The sequence below is a fragment of the Ursus americanus genome, chromosome 11 (genome assembly GCF_024610735.1).
Source record: "Ursus americanus isolate L20-20 chromosome 11, mUrsAme1.1.p, whole genome shotgun sequence".
NCBI classification, from domain to species: Eukaryota; Metazoa; Chordata; class Mammalia; order Carnivora; family Ursidae; genus Ursus; species Ursus americanus.
The window spans coordinates 55,043,375-55,068,810 of NC_142137.1; the positions used below are offsets into that span (position 1 = coordinate 55,043,375).

At 40.8% G+C, this 25,436-nt stretch overlaps 1 protein-coding gene across 1 annotated transcript in view; it reads left to right on the plus strand.

The window, feature by feature from the left end:
- The window catches only part of PHACTR2 (phosphatase and actin regulator 2), a 241,810-nt gene that overhangs the window by 53,003 nt on the left and 163,371 nt on the right, over positions 1-25,436 (plus strand). The gene's annotated exons all lie outside the window — the stretch shown is intronic.

The following is a 25,436-nucleotide window of genomic DNA, read 5'->3' on the forward strand; positions in this document are numbered from 1 at the left end:
AAGCCCGGGCTTCTGCCTCAGCGCCGGCCTTGGCGAGACCCAGTTGGCGGCACGTGGGCTTCCTCTAGAGCTTGCCATCAATGGGTCTGGAGCCAACAAGCCCGCGCTTCTGGGCAAGCAGGGCTTGGCTCCTGCCTTGGGCTCGGAGACCGTGCTGGCGCCGCTACAGAGTGCTTGGCCCTGCTTTGCTCTAATGAACCAGGCTATCAGGGGCGAACCGGGTCTTGGTGACGTCTAACCCGCTTCTTCCAATCAGCTGTTTCAGCAGACCTCCTTTGCAGACGCCTCAGCTGAGGGCAGAAGTGCTGAAATGAAGGCTATTACATAATGATTTTATGAATAACACATAGCTTCCTAAAACAGGTCTTTTTCTATTACATTCTCAGATCAGGTTTTAGAACCAAGCCAATTTTAGGCTCTTGTAGTAAGAACCAATCTAGGAACCTTCATCAGGTGTGACGCATTTGATGCAAAATATAGATGGCCAAGGAGTGACGTTGCCTGGTAATAAGTGCAAAGACATGATGGCCACTAAAATATATATGAGCTCAGGGACGTATGTCAAATGACACACTGAAGGATAATTAGGTGAAAGAAGGAGGTAGCTATCCTAGCTTTATTTGGCATAAAACTAAAATGGACGGTTTCATCCCACATTTACTAGATGGGGGGGGGGGGGTTGTGCCACATTTACTGAGCTCTGGGGGAGTCTTTTGATCTATTAAAGCAGAGCGGACAGAGCCCGGGACATCTCCAGGGTCATGAGCATTCTATGGTGCTGACTGAGTTTGGAGCTTAATTATTTAAATGTTTCCAGACTCAGATGACTGATGAGCTAACATATTTTTAATTCAGGCTTTCACAGAGCAAGCTGTAAGATGTGCCCAAAGCAAACGCTGTAGAATGCCTTGCTAAACAGATACAAACTGAAAATTCCAAGCCATGTATTTTACTGTGGTGTTCACATTTGAAATTACGAGTTTTAAATTTTATCCAAATTTCAAGGGAACAGAGCTTGGCATCCGTTCTTGTCCTGAGCGAAGGCTTTCGTAAAGAGAAGTAGAGTTTGTTTTGTTGTTGTTTTTAAAGAGAGAAAAGAATGCTGTTAGAATAAAGAAAAAGAGCGTTGCCAGAATGTTCTACTTAATTTAGCCCTCTAAAGATAAACACACTGGTGAATCATTGCGTGCTGATGTTACTATTTTAACATTAATTCTGTAACCTTTTCCTGCTGCTTCCTGTCTACTGAGTAGGTGGGTTATAGGTAGAGTCACTTAGGGGAGAGTTTGTTCCTGTCAAACTCCTTTTAAGTTTTCCGATGGCTCAAACTGTTTCTGCTATAAGCAGTCGCAACTGGGGAGCTCTTAAAATAGTGCTTTAAAGAATAAGAGCATATCGGAGAATTATTCCGTTCATAGAGATTCTGTAAAGGTAAGACAGCTTACAGATCATCAGATTTAGTAAGTAATTGATCTCACAGGAGTTGCAGACACTTTATAACACTATGCAGATGGGATCTGAATCTTGAGAGTTGGTCCTGCAAAATTGGCCACGGAAAATACTTGCCCTGTCCCCAGCAAGCCAGATCTTCGTATCACTCTATTCCTTGTCTCCTCTGTCTTGATACTGTGTCTTTTTAGCATATGTTCCATTTTCCAGGTTAAGGGTAACTAACTAGGCTGGTCATCCTTTCTCAGAAGATTTCCTCTTGGTGGTTATGCTAGTGGCAGAGGCTCTCATCCCCCCCGCCCCTGGCCCGGCTTCACTGGCAAATGCACTGTCTTATTTATGTTTATATCAGAGTATCAGTAATAAATGTTGACAGTATACGTTTCTGAATATATTATAACGGGTTTTCAGCAAGTGAGGTTTTTAGCTATAGAAATACTGGCTCTCTCTGTAAGAATCACAGCATCCAACTATGAGGCTGTTTTTAGAGCTTCACAGCATTTGAGGCAAGTCCTGTGAACTCACTCAGGTGGCCCCCACTCCTTTGGGTCTGCCCAGTGTCCTGCCCTCACTGCTGCCTCCCCCCTTCCTTTGTTTTTCTTCCCAGCATCCCTATCCAGGCCACATCACCCTGCTCTATACTCTGGATCGTTCTTTCTACTCCTGGCATATCATTTCCCTTCGCATGTTCTCACTCTCATACTGTCGAAGAGCCCATTCGTTTTTATTTTGGGAAAACCCATTGTAGTCACTGGGAAAACCCAGTGAATTCCAGGAAGACTGTTACTCAGCCTAGTCTCCGAGAAATGGGAGAAAGGCTGCTTAGGAGCTGATTGCTGTCCGCTCCTTGAAGGAGTGCTGTGAAGGCTGAGGGGAGCTGCCTCCCATAATACAGAGTTTCAGCTGTGCTCTTGCTAAAAGATTTTTGAATTCTTAACCCAACATTGGCCTCAGCACTTTTGGTGTTAGCCTCAGGGGCATCCTAGACCCAGTTGTTTAATGCCATATAGAATTAGATTCTCGGAAGTCCCCCAAGTCCGCAGTATTGAAACTCTTCTTTATAATCCCTCTACTCTTTTCTCCTGCTAAACACCTTTTCATTCCCTGCTCAGATCCCACTACTGGGGCCTTTTCTGGTATAGTTCCACCACCTACCATGTTTTCTACCTATTAACCCCCATTCAAGACCTCAGGTGCACCTAGGGGAGCAGCGGCGGGCATCTGGGCTGTCTTTCAGCCCATTCCCAGGGAGAGGGAACTTACTTGCTTGATGACATGTAGTTTGTTAAGATAATGGTGATTGATGTACTGGGCTGAATAGTATCTCCCCCCACCCCACCCCCAGGAGGTCTGCATCCTAGTCTCCAGAACCTGTCAATATGTTACTGTACATGACAAGAAGACTTTGAAGATGTGATTAAGTTAGGGACCCTTGAGTTGGGGACATTATCCTGGATTCTTTACCTGAGCTGTATATCATCACCAGAGTCCTTTAAGAGGAAGGCAAGGAGGTCAGAGAGGAAAAGGCAATGTGACAGCAGAAATACAGACTGGAGTGATATGGCCATAAGCCAAGGCTGGCAGCTTCTAGAAGCTGGAAGAGACGAGGAGTGGATTCTCCTTCAGAGCCTCCAGAAGGAATTCAGCTCTGCTGATACCTTGATTTTAACCCTAGAAGGCTCATTTCAGACATCTGACTTCCAGAACTATAAGAATAAATCTAGGTTGTTATAAGCCACTAAATTCTGGTGAATTATTACAGTGGCAACAGGAAACTAATAAAGATGAAAAGACATAGGCAAACCATAAGAGACTCGTAACTGTAAGAAACAAAGTGAGGGTTCCTGGAGGGGAGATGGGTGGGGAGATGGGGTATACTTGGGTGATGAGCATTAAGGAGGGCACACAATGTAATGAGCACTGGGTGTTATATGCAACAGATGGATGACTGAGCTCTACATCTGAAACTAGTAATGCACTCTATGTTAAGTAATGGAACTTAAATAATTTTTTTAAAAAATATAAAAATTTTTTTTAAAAAATTTTAAAGATGAAAAGACAATGCAAAAAGCACACTGGAAGCAGAACTGTGACTCAAGGAGAGAAAGCACCCACAGGATGGCTCCCTGCTTCTTAAAGAGCAACCACACCAGCTCCCCATCTTGGCCTATGTAACCTGCTGATAAGCGAGAGCCTGGTTAAACCCTGATTGCTGTCCAGTGCCTTTCCGTCTCTTGCCCTTCATACCAGAGACAAAGGTTTATCTCCTTTCCCCCTTGGCTCTCCGGAACTCTTCTGCAGCTATCTTGGAGGCATCTTCCTCCAAGACGGTAGCTCCGTGTTTGCTGTGGTGCCCATCAGTTCTTCTAGAACCATTTAGATGGCTGGTGTGGATGCTCACTGCTGTCTGTGCCAAGTTCAGTGGTGTGAATGGTAATGAGATGAGACCCTAGTCCTTAAATGTGGGATCTTATCCCTCATTTCCGTAGAGAAATGGTCTTAGTGGGAAAATTCTGAGACTTTAATTTCCAGTTAAATCAATCAGGCAAACTCATCGATTACCTTCTAGGTACTCAGCACTTAGCTCTTGGTGTCCTGTGTTGATACAAGAAATTTGGGTAGTCTACGTCTTCCTTTAGCGAGTGCCTGAATAAAGAGCTAAAAGCCACATGGTGAAAAAGAACCATTTCCCCAATTAATCTGAAGCCTAAGTAAGTATTAGTACTTACCATATTTTACTAATGGATGGCAAAATGTACTTTCGAAAGAGGAAACTAAATTTTCATTGGGCTATTTAAGAAGATCAGGCAGAAATTGATGAATGAGTGGGAAAAAAAGTGACCAGTACTTTTCAGGCATGATGGAATTCTCCTGTTGGTGAAAGTGAAGTGGCTGATGTTAAGAACAGGCCCTGCCGGGACTGCAGTGTTTGTCTGTTTCTCCATGTGTCACTTACCTAGTCAGGTACGCATTCTAGAAACAATTGCTGAGCACTTAATAATATTCTCAGAGCTGTGAAGACCGACTAGATCCCTGTCTTCAGGGACTGTACATTATAGCGGAACTAATCAATACATATTTGATAAGGAATTATCCAAGGTAAGAAACATCTTGTTACTAAAAAAATGTTTAGCTGCTTAAGTTTAAGTCACTCAGAACCCAGGATACCTAGTTTGATGAATCCCAGAGAAGTATCCCATGAAGGAAGTTCTCTTGGTTGCAGAGTGGTTTTGCCCTTGCTGGCCTAGGAAAAGCTCTTTAAGATCCAGCCTCAACCTTTCCCCCTTTCCATGCTATACAGCTAATTAAAATATCCCACCGTTTCTTTCTAGAACCATGAGTTGGGAAGGGGTGTGAGAGGCCCTCAGTCCATTCTGCTGACTTGGGCACAAATGCTTTTAGGAGCCAGGTACGTAAAATAGGTGTGTGTGGCTCAGTGGAAGACAATTGGGAGTAGTGCATACTTTGGCAAATTGAGAGCGTATGCTTTGCCGAAAGCTCTCAAGGTCTGGCTTTACCAAACATTCATGTTAGCAGGCCAAGTTTGATTAGACTGCCAGTTGGCAGCCCTTGATGGCTCATCTTGGAAACAGTAGGCTGACCCTTTCTGAAAGCCTATTAGAGACAGTTGTCTTTGAGTGTTTGGGTGACAGGCTGCCCTCAGTCAGGCCAGTGTGCACTTGCCAGCCATCTGTCAGTTGGGGGGACCTTGCTATCTGTTTGGGATGAGCATCTGTCATGCATTTCACTAAGTGATGGCTTGTGGAGAGAAATTGTTCAGGCTGTATATTCCTGGAGAAGATTCTGTGAACCCGCTTTTCCCTCTGGTTGCTGGTTTTATAACAGTAGACTCATGCACAAAGCAGCTGTAATGGCCTTTTAAGCAACAGGCCACTCTTTTGGCTGATGGATGGAGTCAGGAGCTCTCTTTTGCCAATTACTCAGCACCAAATCAGACTGATGCCTTCCTCTGCATTCCGGGGACCCAGTTGTATTGCTGCCGACTCAATAATTTTTTGAGCATTGGCCATAATAAAGTGTATGTAAAGTTCCTGAAAACTATTTTTAAAAATCCTTGAAGTGATAAATAAATTGGGCTGGATAATGGTAAGCATATATCATTCTGCTTTGATTTATAGATTTATAATTTCGTCTCCCTTCAGAAATAATTTTTAAATGCAGTTATCTCCTGGAATTTAGAAAGAGCATGTATCTGTTTACAGGCAGAAATTCTACATGTTTATTTTCATATTGATGCTACTGAGTACTTTTGAAGACCAAGAGATTTTTTTTGAAGGCACAGAAGATGAGCTTTAAACATTTTATTAGTCAAATTGAGATGGAAACTTGAAGCCTTCAAAGAAATTACTCTTTGCTGTTAAAATTGGGAATTCAACAAAATCAGATTTTATGAAAAGCGGTTGGGTGTCTCCAGAGAGCCTCCCCATTCCTGATAAATTCCATAGCATGTAGAGTTTGCAGGCAAAGCTGCTACAATAAAAAGACCTAAGTGTAAGTCCAGATCTATGATTTGTGCAACCTCAGTCAAGCTTGTCTTAACCTCTCCAGGTCTTGATTGTTTAATCTACAAAATGGGAATAATGGTAATAGTCCTGAACTCAGTCTTATCGTTAGGCTTAAGTGAGATAATGCACAGGGAAAGAATTAGGCACAGTGCCTGGCAGATAGTCAGTGCTCAAAAATGTGAGCTGCTCTTAGGGTGAGTAGCCTGCAACTCGGACACAGGTGTCTCTGGAAGAGAAGGAAGGAGCTCCTCAGTGGTCTCCCGCAGTCAGAAGCATCTGGGGAAAGGCTGTCTTGGGGGCAAGTTGCTAGGCAATGCTTGATGAGTTGTTTTTCACCGTAACCCCCCCCCCCACCCAAGGCTTCCCCTGAATGTTTGTGCAGGGCTAGGCCAATGCATAGGTCTGCCTTCAGTTTTGTGTTGGGCTACAACTCCAGGGCTGAGGCTTACTAGCCTTACACCCAAGAAATCCCATTTGGATGCAGGGTGTACTTCTTAGGGCACCCCTGGCTTATTGGTTGTATTAGAAAAACTAAGTATATCTTGCATATCGGGGAACCGTCTCTCTGTGACTTTGTCATGTTTCACTTGATTTCTTTCACTGAGATGGTCTGGTGACTCCTTTTGGCTTTCTAGCCACCAGTGCATTTATTTTGAGATTCACCGTCGAGTAAGATCTGCCAGTGTGCACTCCTTGGTCCAGATGATCCTTTATTCCCTCTCATCCTTTTGTACAGTTATGGTAAGAGAAATGCTTTCCTGGACTTCCGTTTTTGTAGCTAAGGAGGGACTTCTGTGTGCAGGGGCTCCTCCCTGAGCACGCAGTTGGAAGCCTGTCTTTCTCATACCATAGGAGCAGTAACCGAAATTGACAGTAAGTGCCGGAAAGGTTCAAGACAAAAATTATGGGCTAAATGCCTCTTTCTTTCTTTCTCTTTCTTTCTTTCTTTCTTTCTTTCTTTCTTTCTTTCTTTCTTTCTTTCTTTTTTTCTTTCCTTTCCTTTCTTTCCTTTCTTTCCTTTCTTTCCTTTCTTTCTTTCTTGACTTTCCCAGACTGTTGTCAGATAAACATGAGTTCTATTGGAGTTATAAGAGTTATACCATGAGGAGATGAAATAAGTTTGGGAAACCTTGGTAGAGCATATTAAGAGGTAAGGGTCCATGAAAGAGAGTTCACCTTTCTGATCTTTCTTCCGAGAAATGGGACATGGGATCTGCTGAGATTCAAGGGGAGTGAGAATGTGCCTGAGAATTCAGTGACCAGCAGAGAGAAGGTGGATATGCAGACCCTCTCTGTGGTAATAGCACCAGGCCCTAAAAAAAGAAAAAAGAGATAACAAAGAGTAAAATCAGAATCAGGGGAACACATGGAATTTTGATGGAAGGAGTTTGTGCTACAGATGGCTAGCAAGCAGAACACTGCAGTAATCTAAATCAGAAAAAATTAGCATGTTCTCTCGATACATGTATATTTATTAATTTAGAAATTATATACATGGACCACTGTAATATTATATCATATATACTATGTAGCATAAAAACCAAACACTTTTAAGGTCAAGATCAAGGTGAAATAAACAATATTTCAAAAATAACAGAAGTTTGTTTTAAAAAGACTGAAGTCCTATGGGCAAAAATTACTAATTTTTTTAACAAAGCAAAGGTGGAGTATGCATTATTAATTTTCAAATCTTGGTTTAATGTTGTAAGAAACAGCAACCCCATGGCTTGGTCCTCTAGGAGTTTATCTTGATACGTGGCTTTCATGACAATCAGAGTTGAAAAGAGATCTCTTTGAAGAAGTGTACCTTTGAGCTTGCAAAATCCTAATTCATTGCCAGCAACCTTTCATCCAAACTCTTGGTTGCGATTCAGCTAGTAAATGGCTTTCTTGTCCATTGTCATTGGTTATTCTTGAAAACTAATCGATATGTGATGCATCTTTGGATTTTAGCAAATGAGTTGAAAATGTACACATACATAGAAAGGAAAAGCAAAAGAAAATTCACTGAAATTCTTCATTTTGAAGCTTTTCAAACCAAATAAAGAATTCAGTTTCCTAATCTATATTAATTCCATGCTGTGGAACTATTTACTGTATGTTTCAGGTCTGACATTTAGAGAAGTGAAGGTGCCATGAAACTCTGTACATTAAGTATTATTATAGCTTAATAACTTATCTTTTATATGAACATAAATGTTAATAGAAGTTCTAATTATTTCTTTCCTCACAATAGTGGATCACTCTGTACCCTCCTTGGTGTGTATTCAATCCGTTATAGAGACTATCAGTATAAGTAACCAAACTACTTCTATTCTTTTAGTGGAGAGATATATATATATATATATCCCAATTTAAAATCTAATACTGCTCATTATGTCTGAATCTAAATCTAAAACTATTCAATGTTTCTCTTCTCCTTTCACACTCGGAATTCTCATTGACCATCCCCCTCGTATTTTGTCATGGTTTTCCAGTTTGACCTCTGTTTGTCAGTGTTTTTGTTAATTTTGAAATGACTGTTTCACAATCAATAATTATTTAAATACACTAATACACGTTATCAGCTTCTAACCCATTGTTTTTCATCTTGTGCCTTCTCTGGGTTTACATCTCATCTTGCTAAAGTGCATCTCTTAGTAATTTTTAGTGTCTGTATCTGTGTCTATGAAAGTGCCAATGTTCTGCTCATGAATGGGAGTATAGCCTAATGTGAAATTCAAGGTTGATAACTACTTTCTTTCAGCATCTTGCCTGCTGACCTCAGAGACTGCTAATGAGCAGTCTGTGTTGGTCACAGTGTCATGACTCTCTTTCATTTCCAAGGTTTCCTGCGAGTTATCTTCCATATTCTTGTATTTTTGTCTCGGTTTTATTTTTTTTCTATTTGCTTTTGATGTCATGCTTTCACTTATCTCTTTGATAAACACAGTTATTAAAAAACCTTTATGAGGTCGTCCATAACATTGAAATCATCAAGATTGAAATCATGTTTTATTGATTATTTTACTTACTTGCTTTTGAAATATTAGCGATCTTAATTTGGAATTCAGCATGCACATCCATTTTGAGTGGAAGGTTTTATCTTCTTTTTGCTTTTTTGGTTTGATTTGGACTCTCTTTCTCTCCCCTTCTTTCACAGTTTTGTGGTTTGAAGTTGCCTCCACCTTGCCCTCTTCTCTTCCAGTCTAGAGTCGGCTCTTCCAATCACGTCTTAATGACGTCTTAGGGTTCCTGCATGATTTTGAGGGGGATGTTGCCGATCTAGTATGGAGGGAGCCGGCGTCAAGCTGATTTTGTTCCTGGTTTTGAGACTTTATCCTCCCTGTTCCCATCTAGGCTTTGTAAAGTCATGGCTTCTAGAAATGAGTCAACAGCCATTTATTTTTTCCAACTTCCTTTCTTGATTCAGGGGACCTCACTGAAGCAGAGCCTGGCTCTCACCCTGCCTTTCTCACATGGAGCTCTTTGGAACTCGTCACCACGTAGGAGCCATGCATGGCCTACCAGCCCACAGCACCCTTAGCAGAAGCCTAGTGTTACTTGGAGCTTTCAGCTCCTTTCTGATTCATGGGAGTGGTTACCTAGTTTTTTAAGCCTCACTGTCACTTACCTGTTTAATATTTTGTCTGTCATTGCTGTGTGTATGTGAAGCAGAAGGGTGATGTCCAAGAGTGGACTCACCAAACCACCTTGACCAAAAGTCCAAACATGTCAGATGACCATGTCTGGTAGTTATAACTTCATTAAGGTCTAGATGCCAAGCCAAGTTCCAAGTATGCTGAAAAGTGTCATGGCTTCCCATGAAGGTGTTATTTAAGTCTGTGTGAATACAAGGCTTTTTGTAAGGACTGTGTACAAGGGAAGAGAAGCAAATGTTAATAAGTAATTCAGGAGGCACCCCCTCCCACTTTACGCCAGAAGAGAAATCTCAAAGGAGAATGGTTAGGAATAATGGAAAACATAGGCATGTCGAGTAAGTATTCTCCTAACGTCCAGATAATAGAACATTAGATAAATGTCTAATTTTTTTGCCCTGATCTTCCTGGAAATACTATCTGTCGCAAAACTTCCTGTGAACTTTTTTTTAATAGTTCAGGGATTTGGTTTAGTACTTAGGAGAGTTATAAATCCAAGCACTTTGCTCATTGTCACTATCAATATACGATAGCTGTTCTTGTAAAAGCAGTATCTGAAATCTTTTCAAAACAGATTTCCAGTAGAATACTATTCCCAAAGGAACTGGGAGCAAGCTTGACTACTTTCTAATTGGTAGTCAATATCCTAGCACTTCTTTCTTTCTCTGGGTGAATCAGAAAGTGAGAAGATCAAGAAGGGCTGATAGGCTGATCTGGGTGTCCGAGGGGTCTGCTGGGCCAAGCAATATAATTACATGGACCATTCATTCTCTTAATTTCTCCATTCTAAGGAACAAAGTCTAGCTTTGCTGAGAAGTATTCCACTCGGTCCCCTGAAAGCCAAACCATGATAGTTTTAGCCTATAATTCTGAAGTTGCTACACCTCTTGGAAAAATGTGCTTTGTGTTCCCCACAGTAGCCATTTGCACTGCTCTTGACCTGCTTGGGCTTGGATTACAGTCAGATTACCCTGATTACCGCCACCTCCCTTCTGTGTCCCCAACACGTGAAAGCATGTTGTAGGAAAGTTAAGAAATAATATCAAATAAGCATAACTTTTCTAGGAAGCCAGGATGTTTTAATCTTTGAAATTGAGAGAGGGAGAGTTGCTAATAGAGTGTTTTGAAGAAAGATGTGATAATGACTAGGTTTTCAGCAGGTGCATGGTGATGCATTTGAAGGACTAGATGCCCATTGGTAGCCTTGCTGTTGCTACCTTAACGGGTCAGGCCTGGAATCACAGACATTTTGTGACCAACCTTAGGCCAACAATCCTTTACCCCCACCTCCCTGGTGACAAGTTGCAGCCTTCTTTCTGTAGGTGGGATGGCACTGGGGGTGTTTGCGATGCAGGGCTCCAAATTTAGCACTGGCCTCAAACATATTAGTCTGATCTTTAGACAGCTAAGGAATGTGCATATGCGAAGGTTAACAAAAACAGGAACTAAGCCTATGTTTAAAACATGCTATAGAACTTTCGACTTATTGGTGTTCCTACTGGGCCACACAGCATCTCTGGAACAATAAGAAAGGGCCTGGTAAGCATTTCATATGCAGGCATTCCCCAACTAGAGCACATGAACCATGGGCCTGAGTGAAATCAGGGGAGGCAGTGGATTCTCCCCGGAGCTTGAGGAAAATGTCCCACTCATTGTGCTTTTTCATTGTTACAGTGCCATCTTCTGATGGCAGGTAGGAGCGGAAGGGCAGTGGGGGTGCTGGCGGCAAAGGCAGGGGACATGGAGCAGATGGATATGTGGCAATTTATGCTGTTTGTCAACAGCCTCGTTCCTAATAGCCACTCTGCATTAGTTTTGTTATAGCTAGCCATCTTTCTATGTTGCTCATCCCTTGTTTATCTCCTACATCTTCCAAAGCAGCTGGAGAGGTTTGAGCAGGGTCGCCATCAGGTGAGGGAGGGAGCGTGAGGGGAGTCTGTGGCAAAACAGTATAAAGGATTATTTTCCACCCTTTTTAAATTGCAAAAAGGTACTGAAGGACCAGAGTCCCTCATCTGAAAGCCTTGGGGTCAGGTGTGTTTGAGAATTCAGAACTTTTGCGTTTTGGGAAGGTAACATAATGCATATACAGAATACTGCGTATCATCCCCGGCAGGGTCCGAACAGAGTCTCATAACAATAACATTAAAATTCTTATTGTGAAACACGTTATTTATTCAAAATGAGATAAGCAAAGATCTTAAATAGACTCTCATCCCTTCAAGTCATGTTGTGACACAAATTTATTTTGGAGCCCTACTTAAAAAAACAAACAACCTTAAGATTTTCAGAACTGGATTTTGGAATTGTGTATAAGAGATTTTGGTTATTATATAAATCACATCACGAGTTAGGCAGCGTTTAATGGTCTGTCCTTGGAACCTAATCAGTATTTAGGAGACCAATTGTTTTTCAAATGACCAACAAAACAAACGTTTGGCACGCAATCCATTTATAATTTGGTGACTAAATTGTATTAATGAAAATAATCAAGAGTCTCATTTTGAACTGTGTACAAAGCTAGTATAAATATATTCCTATCAGTCAATATGCACTGTCAGTATGTGACACTTCTTAGCTACTCCTTACCAAAATCTCAAACTTCATGAGATAGTTTCTCTTCCTTTTGTCATTCATATTTCCCTGTTAACTTCTAGCTAGCTTGCCCTAGATTTCTACTGATGACACTCAGTCTGGGAGCTTGGCAGTCTTAATCAGGGCAAGTAGATGAGATATGGAAGCCACAGTGATTTCAGTCTTATGGGATCCAGGCATTTAAAAAAACTATGTGAAGAATTTTTTTTTTAACTAATTGAGTGATATATCTTCAAAACTGTGACGGAATTGAAATAAGGGGGATAAAGTCTCAGTGCAAAAATTCAACTTTTCTTTGAAGCAAATATTTTCGTAGTAGTACAAATATCATAAACAGAGTGTTTTGTTTAAGCAATGAAGGAACCTCAAATTTATAGGAAAACCGGAAGTTATGTTAAAAACAAATACTTCCCAAGCTGTCGAAATGGAAGACAAGATTATAAATAATTTGCAAGTGGTTTGTCACCAGGAATTCCAGTGCCATGCAAAAATGTGAAATAAATGAATTGCTTTTCCAATTGAACAACCCTGAGGGTACAATAACACCACAACTGTTTTTGTAAATGTTGTCACATAGAAAAGCTGTAGCCCTTTCTGTCCTGTGGATTCATTGTATCATAGGTCAAATGAGGGCACTGTAAATGTTTTTACTATATCTGAGAGAATGCAGAAGACAGAGTTGTGCTGTCCCCAGAACCTAATGTCATAACAACCACAGGCTATGACACATAATTTCTTCAGCATTCTGCCCATCCTTATGCCTTGATATCGTACGTAGTTTTAGGTGACTTTGCATCTTTGCCAAATTAAAGAAAAGAAATATACTTTCCTGTGTTTGTAAATGCATTTTTCTTGATCCTCAGCATTCTGTTACTTAGGTGGCTACAGACTGTAACATGCGGCAGAGTCCCCTGATACCTTTTGACAGTTCTTTCCAGTGTTATTGATGACGGTTAGTGAAATTCCTTTGAATTTCTCTGTTAGGATAGGTGGGCAGAAATTCTGACCAGAAATAGGGACACTCGTCATGATGAAAACAGAACTAAACAGGATGACAATACTCAGCTCCTCAGCATTGAATTAGTGCCGGAATATTAAAGATAGCATTTATTTTAAAGTGGTCTTTTTGCTCTTCCTTGCCCACCCCCAGTGACAGTGACAGCCACCACCACAAACTTTAAAATCCTCAATTGAAAAGTTGCCCAGTCATTCGGTGATGTCAGTGATAAAGGCTGGACCACATTTAGATCAACCCCAAAGAAGGGATAATGTATTATAGTTTTCAAGATTCCTTTTTACCTTTTAATTATCGGTGCCTCTTCCTGCTCATGTTTGCTCTGGCATCTTTGGCAAAAGCACCGTGTTCTGCATAGCATGTGCACTTCTTTTCTGAAATGTGCAGTACATTCAACATTGCAGTGATTTTTTTTTCTCCTTTGCTTGGAACAGAGGTGAAAACCCCAGTGGATTCAAGTATCCACTTGATAGGCTCAGTCTCTCTTAATCAGCCTGTAATGGAGCTAATGGCTGTTTGTCATCCTTGGAGATATAAATTTCCTGGCGGTGTCTCCTGCAGACAGTGCATGAAGTATGCACTGTGTGCCAGCAAGGACTGATAGTCAGAGGAAGGGCAGGGTGCTTCGTTAGCCAGGAGAGGAGCTGGGGCTCCCCGGCTTCCAGGCTGCAGAACCCGCCTCGCCACTCCTGAAACATGGACAATGCCGGTAGGTAAAACAAGCGTGAATTCTTCCCAGCCTCTGGGCTCGTTTGCAGGCTGCATCCTTTGCTGCAGAAGGTTTGCTGATTTGTTGGTCTCATTCTGCCCTTAAATGTTCAAGCCCGGGAGACAGGGAATGTGCTAACCCTGCTGCCTTGTCCACTAGGCGATCAGTGTTTGCTTTGAAGTTCAGGAATTGGGAATGCAGATTCTAATTCCACATTCACCTTTTTCCAGACTGCACTGTTATTTTCTTTAGGCTGCACGAAGTGTGCTGTGTGATCCTTTTGTGCTCGAAACAGATGGTGGAAAATGCATACAGTTGATGAGAAAACTATTACGAAGGGGTGGCAAAAGGTAGATGGAGTTAATGAGCTAAACACAATTGTTTTTACAGCCCAGTGTAATTGCAGACGAGTTCTTGGGTCTTATGCTTCGTCTTCACGTTAGGATGAAACGTAGACAATGTCTCAATATCCTCTGAGGTTTTAATTTCGGAGTATAGACCTGAGTGGCCAATCATGCATGGACCTTTTAAAAATGTATTTGTTTTTAATATCTTTACTTGCTAGCTGGACAAATATAACTGTTGAAATATTCTAATGCCACTTAAATGGTTAGCATAAAATTATTTCTCATGCAGAACTTTTTTTTTCTTTGCTGTATTGAACTTTGAGAAGGGATCTGCTCCTCATTTCAGTGTTATTGACGCTAAATGCAGAATTCTCCCAAATGGGTTGTGGGTTCTCTGTCTCCTGAAGCTCATTAGTTCAGTTTCTCAGCTGCTGTCAGTTTTCTAGTGATGCCCTCCAGTGCCTTGAGACGCGGTCAGCCCTGCTGACAGGATGCATCATTTAAAACACGTCCGACACAGTAAGACCACCCATTTTTAGTAAAACACATTTGTTTATGACATGTAGCTATTTCAGTCCTTGGTGCAGGTAGCCTAAGCAAGCAGAAATTTCGAAGGCAGGGTGTTTTGAGTTCTTTTATGAAATAGTTTACCAGGGATAAAACTCTGTGACTTAAATAATTTTGTAGTTGATGTTGAAAGCATTGAAATAAATTGGAACCATGAAATTTTAGGGAGGAGAATTTCAGGGTTGTGGAAGAAACAACAACTGTGTGTGTGTGTGTGTGTGTGTGTGTGTGTGTGTGTAGTAGCAATAGTAGTAGGAGGAAGGAGGCTGGACTGATGTGTGTGCATATGGTGAATAGGTATATACATTATTCCCCCCATTTTGGTCATTAAAAAATATGCCATAAGGCTTGTCATAAGAGCATGATATTCCGTGACAATCTCAAGATCCACCAAAAACTTCTCTAATTATAGAGGCGGAGTGAGTAAAAAATAAATAAACTAGAATCCCTAACTTAGCCTCATTTAAAACTTCTGCCACCCACAATTAATTATACTGACGTCCTGGCAGAATTATCACTTTAATTCAAGTAAATGCCTTTCTTAACTGACTCATATATTTATGTAAAGGCCATTTAAGGAAAGGATAGAAACTACTGTAGCAGCCTTTTTATAGGTATAAAAAATGCTGAGGGTTATGATTTACTCTTTGACTAACTATAGCTTAGGGGGATAGTGTTTTCTCAATTTGTACTTAAATTTATTTATGCTCTTAAATGCCATTAATAAAATACCTCTGCCTCTGACACACTTAAGAATATTTATGCACTTTGTCAAGTGGCTTTTAAAGCAGCAATTTCTAGATCATTTCAAATTTTTGGTGAAACCTCCGATATAGGTATGTATACCTCTGAGTGGAATAACAGGCTTTTAAATTACATTGTTTGAGTATTTCAGAAGTAACATCTTTCTTATAATGGCCAAGTGACTGTCAGTGATTGCTTTTCATGGTAATTTTTTGATGATGTAAACAGCCTCTCTTATAGCAGGGAAATGTAAACATCCGTCACACACACACACACACACACACACACACACACACACACACACTTCAATAAATTGTATTGACTATGGGAGGGCATTTAAGATAGTATTGGTAAGTGGCCAAAACAAAACAAAACAACAAAAAACCAGCCAACCACCCAAACAAATAAGAACACCCTGGAAATACCTTCAGCAATAGACCAAGACACCCCGTTAACTTGGAGCACTGCAATTTCTCCCATCTGATTTAAACAAGGGAATAATATTGAGTATCTGCCTATATGTGTCCAGTCGGCCATGGGTTCAGGCCCTGGAGAGCAGAGGCTGGCAGTTCAGAACTGGGCACAGTTCTCACCATTAAACCAGCAGTTTCAAAGCCTTCCTCCAGCAGGTTTCTGTTGGAGTTTGGATAATTGTGAGGCAGAAATGCAACTATGAGTACACACAGACACACACACACACACACACACACACACACACACACACACACAGGCCCAGCACCTGTCATTAATGGACATCACCCAGAACATCGCATTGGAGATATTTGCCTGGTTTCTGCTATTAACACATGAGGAAGAGTTTGCTGCCTGGGACTCTGGCTTTTTACGCCTGTCTGTGCACAGTTCAGCAAGCATGTGAGTCTGTCCTCCCTTTCCTTAGCAGCAGAGAGCTGTCTTTGGTATTCCTACTATCTCTGAGAAGGAGACATCCCTTCCCCATAATTGCTGGCTTATGTATTCCTTTAAAAGCCTTTCCTGGAATAACAATAAAATATTTATCAAACAGTGCATGTGGAATATGTCAGGGCAGTTTTAGCAATATCTAACCTTTTCTTCTTCTTCTTTTTTAATGTGACTCTTTCTTCTTGTATATTCTGTAACAACTCAAATGGTGGTCCTTTACCCAAAACAAGTCTGTGACTACAGCTGCAGTCCAAGTTACTCTGTCCCTGCTTTTGTGTCCCCTCGCTGCTCCTCTCGCTCCCCTTCCTCAAGGGGTTCTCATGAATGAGTCATAGAAGTGATGTTACAGCAAAGCTGATGAGTAGTGTGCAATTGATGCCTGAAAAACAGTGCTTTTGAAATGTTATTCCATATTCTACAGGGGCAGAGTATGTAAAAAGTTCTTCAGCCTTTGTGGGGTGAATTTTTCATTGCTTGAGATCAGGATGTTTCCACTACCGTGCGTGGGTCATAAGAGGCACACTTGTGTGGAAGGGAGTGGGTGGCAGGGAGAATCACTATGCCCTCCCCTTACATTCTAGCCTAGTGACTTACAGGCTCTTGACCCTTGAGGCACAGTAACTGAATTTGAGAAGTTCACAGTCTTCTAGTTCCTTGTAAAAAAGACTGGAGGGTTATTTGGGAACCAGATTGTGGGAAGGTTTATAAAGGAATGATCAAGAGCATCTGATAATCTTAGGGGAACACTGGCTCTGCCACCTGCCATCCCAGTGACCATGAACAAGCTATCCAAAACCTGTGCATTTATTTTCTCATTTGTGAGTGCCAACAGTAATTGTATCCATCTCATAGGAGTGTTATGAAGAGAAAATAAGATACTACATGTAAAATTTGGGACAATGGCTAGCATATGGTCCTTCTCAATGCATGTTGGCTGTTTAAAGAACCATCCAAATATTGAAGCAGTGTTGCTTTATGACTAAATGTTGCTCTAGCAGGATGGCTCTCGCCGTGCGATGATGGTGCGGGAAGGTAGGCACTTAGAATCAGACCCCAGGCAGGTGGCTGCACCAAGAGCATAATCGGAAATTGAGGTCAGTGGCGAAATGGGGATAGGATTGAGGGGTGCATTGTATCAGGAGAGCCTGATGAGTAGATAAGGAGGCAGGGGAAAGGAGACCCATCAAAGCAGACTTGTGGGGTTTCTAGTGAGAATCTAAGATAATAATAATAATCCTATACAGTGGAATACAGAGGAGTTTTAAGGGAAAAACAGTAAGTTCTATGTTGGACTTGTTGAGTTTGAAATACCTCTATGTTACCCGCTGGCCTTAATAGCTGTTCAGTGATGACTTACGCACACACATACGCACACGCACACGCACACAGAGGCACATGTGCACACACGAAATTCCTTACTAACCATGGATTTGGAATAATGCAGGGTTGTTTGTTTTCTACCTCCAATTTAAAATCTTTTCTATTTTAATCTGCTCTGTTTAGTTCATCCCAATAAACCCAACAACAGCTACTGCTTCCTTACCCCTGCCCCCCCAGCCTATGGGGGATCCTATAGGTGATGTAGAGAAAAGAGACTTTCAGATGCTTCTTGACAATCTTTTCAACACAGATGGAGAGAAGACCAGGTCCGGGAACACATGCCCCTAAGCAGTGAAATAATTTTGGTAAAGGCTAGGCTGTTATATAAGAAACTGTAAGCACAAACACATTTTATTTCAAACTGGTTCACAAAACTTTCCGAGGAGAAGCTACCTTAACAGCTAGGGCTGCCATCGCCAAGTTCCTGCACAACCACAGATGGTGATTCGGGAGAAGGGTTACCTCATGGAGCACAGTTTCCTATGTGAATTAATTTGATTTGGAAATGAATGCTTTCTAGGACATTTGACTATGTTTGAAAACCATATTTGGTGCCATTTAAATTTTTTCCCTCTAATCCCCTTCTTTCATGATACCTTGGTTTTAGTAGCTGTAATTTTGTTAACCGTGACACATTTTAGAAATATAATAATGTTATATACAGGCATGCATACATATGCATACATTTGCATGCATATAATGCATTTTATATATGTACTTGTGTGTGCATTTTTCGGTTGGGGATTAAAAGCTTTAATGTAGGGGAATATAATGTTGCTAGGTCTTTTAACAAACTTATTTAAAATCTTGAACAGATTTTCTCTTTAATTGAAAAAAGGAATTGATTCTTATTTTCTGAAATGCCTCTTGCGTCATAAAAATGTTTATTATTGAATATTTTATTTGCAATAAAACAAGTAAGTATTTTCCTTTGTGTTTATTGTGAAGCCCATTGTGCTGTTGTAGCAGTTTATAGTTCATCAAGTAAGTATTTCTTTTTTTTAAAGATTTATTTCTTTATTTGAGAGAGAGAGAGAACGAGTTGGGGAGGAGGGGCAAAGAGAGAGGGAGAAGCAGACTCCCTGCTGAGGGAGCCTGACATGGGGCTGGATCCCAGGACCCTGGGATCATGATCTGAGATAAAGGCAGACGTTTAACCAACTGAGCCACCCAGGTGTCCCCAAATAAATATTTCTAGGAGTACCCCAGATTCATGTAAAGATATTTTTCTCAGGGAGAGATTAAAATTTAGCAAAGAATCTGCTTTTTGGAATGTCTGTTTTCGAAGTGCCATTATTATTATAGAAATCACACTCCTTTAAAACAAAAAGGTCAAAGGAAATATAGGTTCATGTATATAAAAATACTTGAAAAGTGGTACTAAATTTTCTTATTTTTATTTTATTTTTTTAATTTTAGTGTAGTTGACAAATAATGATACATTAGTTTCAGGTGTACAATATAGTGATTCCCCAAGTTTATACATGATGCTGTAGTCACCATAGCATAGTTACCATCTGTTGCCGTGCGACGCTATTACAATATCATTGATATATTCCCTATGCTGTACCTTTTATTCCCATGATTTCTTCATTCCATAACTAGAAGCCTGTGTCTCCCACTCCCCTTCACCCATTTGCCCATCCCCCCATCCCCTCCCCTCTAGCACCCATCAGTTTGTATTTATAGGTCTGATTCTGAGTTCGTACTCTAATTTTGGAGGGACTTTGACCTCCTGAGAATAAACCAATAGTCTTGGCTTAAGAGTGTGGGGACAAGGTCATTATTTCTAAAACAAAGTTTGGGGTTTTTGTTTTTTTCCCCTGATCATTAGAATTAGTTCTGAGTGGTTTTTTTTTTTTCTTTGCAACCACTCATCTTTCCAAAGGCAGAATGAATTTTTCTATATCTATAAGATAAAATAAGAATTCTTGTCTGATGGCTTGCTTGGATCAAGAAGAAACAGTGGAAGAGATACGGGGAGTCAGCAAGAAAGCATTTTGGTGGCAGAGAAGGGAAATCAGTAACCCAACATTTTCTAAATGATATGTTATTGCACGAATGCCATAGGATATTAGTTAAATCTCACTCCCTTTTCATATCTATGCACACAGAGAATTCAGTGTTCAGGCAGTTTTGGGAATTGCTGAGTTTGACTGTTAAACAGGTTTTTTTCTTAACGTGCTAATAGAATTAGCACAGAATTCCTTGCCTGTGCTGATATTTGTTGTGAAGTCCCAAGATGGAATCTAGAATGTAGCATTTCCTAGTTAGACTAACTACAGGTTCTCCAGGGGACGCCTAGTAACAGGGTATAGAACTCAGATTTAAGAATCACTGTTAAAATCCTTTCGTTTTCATTTTTGCTTTTCATTTTCACCCTATTCTTCCTCTCCCGAATTCTCCATTTCCTGTTTCCTCATATAGAAGCCATTTTGGGAGAACTAGCAAACTATTCACCTGGATAAATATGAGAGCTTGCTTATTTTGAAATTAAATATCTGTGTGATCTATGTGCAGGATTTCTCCTTCCTTGTTCTAGCCTTTGGGGCATTTCATTGTTCATTAGTGTCACCATCAGATGCAGTACAGAAGGAGAGGCAGCTCGCTAGACTTAGTCGGCTTTGGAAAGGAATGGAATTCCGTTACATCTATGAAATTAGGAGTAATGTGCAGATTTTATGGATCCAAACTAACGTTTCATATGAATTGTTAAAAATGGATGTTAGGAGATTTTGTGTGTAAAACGTTAATTTTGAAGTTCTATTTTATAAGTCGGGCATCAAGAACATATATAACAAAGGCAAATCATATTTAACTGAATATTAAACGTCTTGAAGGGAAGAATGCTTACCTTTTTTGAATGCCTAGTATGTTCCAGGCATCAACTTAAGTATTTTCTACGTGTTACCTCATTAATACTTGGAACCATTCTTTTTTTTTTTTAATACGTGCAATCATTCGGTAAGTAAAGATTATTTTCCCCAAGTCAAACATGGGGAAACTGAGGCTAAGTACAAACTCAGTCAATAAATATGTGGGTGATTTATAAACTCAAATCCAGATCTTTTGGCAATAGCAAAATTCAACCCACCATTTTTTTGTGTTATTATATTGCTTTGAGACTAGAGATTCCTCATTTGCATCTTCCATAGCATTGAGTCCAGTGTCTGGGATGTAGTAAGCATGTAAGAAATGTTTTAAAATTAAATCATATATGTCATTTCATTAATTCAGGGCAATTTTTTCAAAAGGAAATTCATTTTTAAATATCAAACAGAATATTATCACATATCTGAATAATTTATTAGATAGAGATCGGTACATGGGTTAGAAAAAATACAGTTGTGAAGTGTTCTTTCACAAACATTCATACATTTTATAAAATAGAATACTTTTTGATAGAGTCCACCTATGAAATTTGTTACCGCCATAAAAAAATTCTTCAAAAATTTCATTTGAAGGGGGGGTGCCTCGGTGGCACAGTCGGTTAAGTATCCAACTCTTGGTTTCAGCTCAGGCCTGATCTCACGGTCCTAGGATCGAGCCCTACGTCGGGCTCCGCACTCAGAGTGGAGTCTTCTTGAGTTTCTCTCTCCCTCTCCCCTGCCCCTTAGCCCCTCCACCCCACTCTCGCTCTCTCTCTCAAATAAAAATAAATCTTTAAAAATTTCATTTGAAGGATATTATAATGTTAGGATCATTAACAGAAATTATGAAAAGAGGCATAGAAGAATTTTTAAGTGATAGTTAAATATTTAGACAAATTTTTCTGGAATATGGAAGAATTTTTACTCTTTCATTTTCTTCCAGAAAGATCATAGTTAGAGGAAGATCACAGAGTAATGGGAATTTTGTTTTCACCACATCTGTGCATGGCTAGAGCCTTCCCCAGTAATGCTAACATGTTACATTGTACATTACCTCTTTTCAGACTCTCCATGACTCTGAACCCTGGCAACATTAGAAGACATGCTGTGAAATAATACTCTCATTTATTCAAATTTCGATAGATGTGTCATGAGAAGACATTGTTTCAAAGATAGGTTAACAGATCTTCTTACTGTTTGACATAAAGTATGTATAGACTTTTTCCATAAGCCGCTCTTTATAATTCTTTTATAGAAGATGGACCCCCAACATCCAGCTATCTATCCCCCCAAATTATACTTTGAATTTCCTCACATAAACCAATTTTTCCCAAGTATTTAATCTTCTAATTATGTATAGTGACTTAAATTATGCTCCATTACCTTCTGGGTTTTAGAAACATGATTTCCTTTCTTAGACCTGAATCATTCAGTCCTGGTGCAGTTATTTTTTTTACACCTTAACAGATGTGAAGTTCAAATTCCGACTTTCACTAGTAACAGATATTAGTAACTAACTTTACATGACTTGCTCACCCTTATCCTGTTATATCTCACGTATCTTCTACTTCCACGGGTCCGGTCTTCTCTGTGTTCTATACACACCAACACACGTACATATTCTCCTTCCTTCTCTTTGTTCTTGCTGTTCTTCCCACCTAGAATGCCTTCCCTTCCACCCCATTCATTCTTTCATCCATATATCCAACTATGTCTTTATTACTGACTCTGTGCCAGGCACTGTGGGGGTTAGCATGGGCACCAGGGAACGAGTCAGAGCTAGCCATCATAGAAGTTCCTTCTAGCAGAGAAAGCAGAAGTTAATAATGAATAGATAAAATACTTGGGTTGTGATTGGTGCTGTTAAGTTCATAAACTGGCTTGTGGGTAGAGAATGAGGTTGGGGTGGGGGACTGCTCTAGACTGGCTAGTCAAGGACAGCCTCCCTGAGAAGGGGACATGCAGCCTGAGACATCAGGAGTAAAGGGGAATCAGTCCGTTGAGAGCCAGGGAAAAAGTGTCCCAAGTAGAGTGACCAGCAGATACAGAAGCCCCAAGGCACGAAAGGGATTGGAACATTTGAGGAACAAAAGCAAGGCCATCTTGCTAAGGAATGGTAATGAAAAAGACCCCTAGGCCAGTCATGGAGGGTCTGAGATTTGAGGTAGTTCTAGGAGCTCTCAGGGGCCTTTGAAGGGTTTGAGGCAGAGGCATGACCTGGTAGGACTGATGATTTCAAGGCATAAACATGGGAAAAATGGAGAGGAGAGAGGCAAGACAGAAGCTCCCAAGAATGAAATCCTCTTAGAAGGCACTTTGTTGGGATGGTGGCCGTGGAGATGGGAAGAGGGAACTTAATAAAACCTCAGCCGCATTTCAAGGCCCAGCACACACCCCATCTTCCCAGCTGGCCTTGGAGCCCTGTCTTTTCTCAGGGCACTAAAGGCTCTTGCCACACAGTTTTGTACTTCATGGTACTCTGAGTTTACTCTCTATCTCCGTCTTTTTTCCCCAATCAGATTGTAGGCATCTTGAAGCCAGTTGGCACATCAGAGCCATTTGTTGTGTCCTCCAGCGAATTAGAGTGGTTGTTCTCCAATCTGGCCACCTGTTCGAATCACCTGGAGAGCTTTTAAAATATACCAATCTCTGGCCTCACCCTGGACAAATTAGATCAGATCAGAGTCCCTGGAGAGGGTCAGGACATTGGTATTTATATAAAAGTTCCCCAGAATGTTCAAATGGACAACCAGGGTGAGAACCACCATGACAGACCCTCAGAAATACCTACCTCGTAGGAGTAAGAAGCCGGCTTTTCTGCCCCCTCCCCCTCTCCCTGAGTATCAGGCCAATCTAGCTGAGGATTTGTGCTGGGGACTTCTCTGTTGGCAGGTGGGACCAGAGGCTGTGAGAGTGAGTGAAATCTCCAAGGATACAGCTGAAAGAAAAAAGCAGAGGCAAGAGCATGCTTCTGGATGACATACCAGGATAGGAACAAAGTAAACGGAATCCAAGCTTTCTGTAATCCATCCTTTTGGAGTACGTGGGCCTGATCAAAGAAGGCGGCTCTGGAGAGACTTAATCACCTACTTCCTAATCAGGAAGCATGTTTTCTCCTCCGGTGTCTCCCAAGCAAATTAAATATTGAGCGAAGATTCACCACGGTGGCATAAACTATTATCAAGTGAGATTTTACATGTGAGTTTTAACTAATAAGAGATGTTAAACATCCCTTGTCAAGTTTTATATAACAGAAGAGGTACATTATTAGACCCCAAATAGCACTGCTATGATTTAATCATCACTAAGTGTGTATCTGTGCCGACCGGCTGGGTCAGAGCCACTATTAGACACCGATGCTATATTTGTTATATCATGTGACTCACCACAGGCGTCCTGCTTTTTAGTGATAGAGAAATAGGTCCTGTTCCACCTTATACTTCTCCCCTCTAAACACACACACACACACACGCACGCACGCACACACCTCAAAATGAGTGTAAGATCATTTTGAACAGATCTTAAATATTAAAGCAAAGGGATGATTTGATAGCTTGTTTTCTGAGTATTTTGGGTAATAACTGGTGCTTTTTACACTAGGCTTAATGCATACCTTTTAATGGGAACAATAACGTTCAATAAAACCATCTTTTATAATATTTCACTTAACTATCTCATGTGGTTGTAGGGATCACTTGAAAAGTGACAGAGGGTTTTTAATCCTAAATGTTACTACAAATAAAGCATCCAGTATTGGTTGGAGATCTCCCCCTTCCCACAGAATGACAAAGGAGCCTTCCAAGGGACCAGCCCTCATCCTGATCTTCCAGTAGCATCACCCCTACACAAGGGCGCCTCATATCCCCACCCTAACTGCCCTTCTCCCCATCCCCCTCACTCACACATCTTGTGGACTGGCCTTTCTGCACTTCTCAATACACCCCAGAAACGCACATAACTTAAACATGCCGATCCGTCTCTGTGGAAGTCACTGGCTTCTCTGCATCCTCTCCTGCCACCTTGACAAGCCTTGTTCTTGAGTAAGACCCAGTTCAAGTGTCCCTTCCTCTGTGGAATCTTCTGTAATTCTTCTGGATAGAATTAGTGTTCTCTTTCCTCTACTCCCACAGAACACTGTCCTACCCAATTACAGCACATGAGCAGGTAAACTACTGTAATGTTACTCTCGGTGTCTGCCTCTCTGATGAGGCCACATGCTCGTCGAGGACAGGGGCATGTCTTCTTCGTGAACTCATCACCTCACACAGCACCTGGCAGAAGATACATTTTCAAAAACTGGCTGAAATCAAGCCTGTGGTGCGTCTTTTATTGTGTGCTAGTACTTACGTAGAAAGTATGAATTAAGTGTTATTGGCAGTTGAGTGATGTGACCATATACCACTTCGGAGAGGAGCAATGGAGAGCCCATCAAAATCACTTGTAGAATTAAAATTTGTCTGTCTATTTACCTACGTACTTAACCTATCTGTTTTATATCTCTCTGTCTGTCTGCCTATTTACCTCCCTACCTATCATCTGTCTTCCTTTATATTTATCTATCAGTCAATCAATCACCATCCCAGCCCCACATCACACCTACTAATTCAGAATCTCCCATGGGAAAAAGGGATACCTGAATTAAAAAAAAAAAAAAAGATTTTTCAGAGGATTCTAC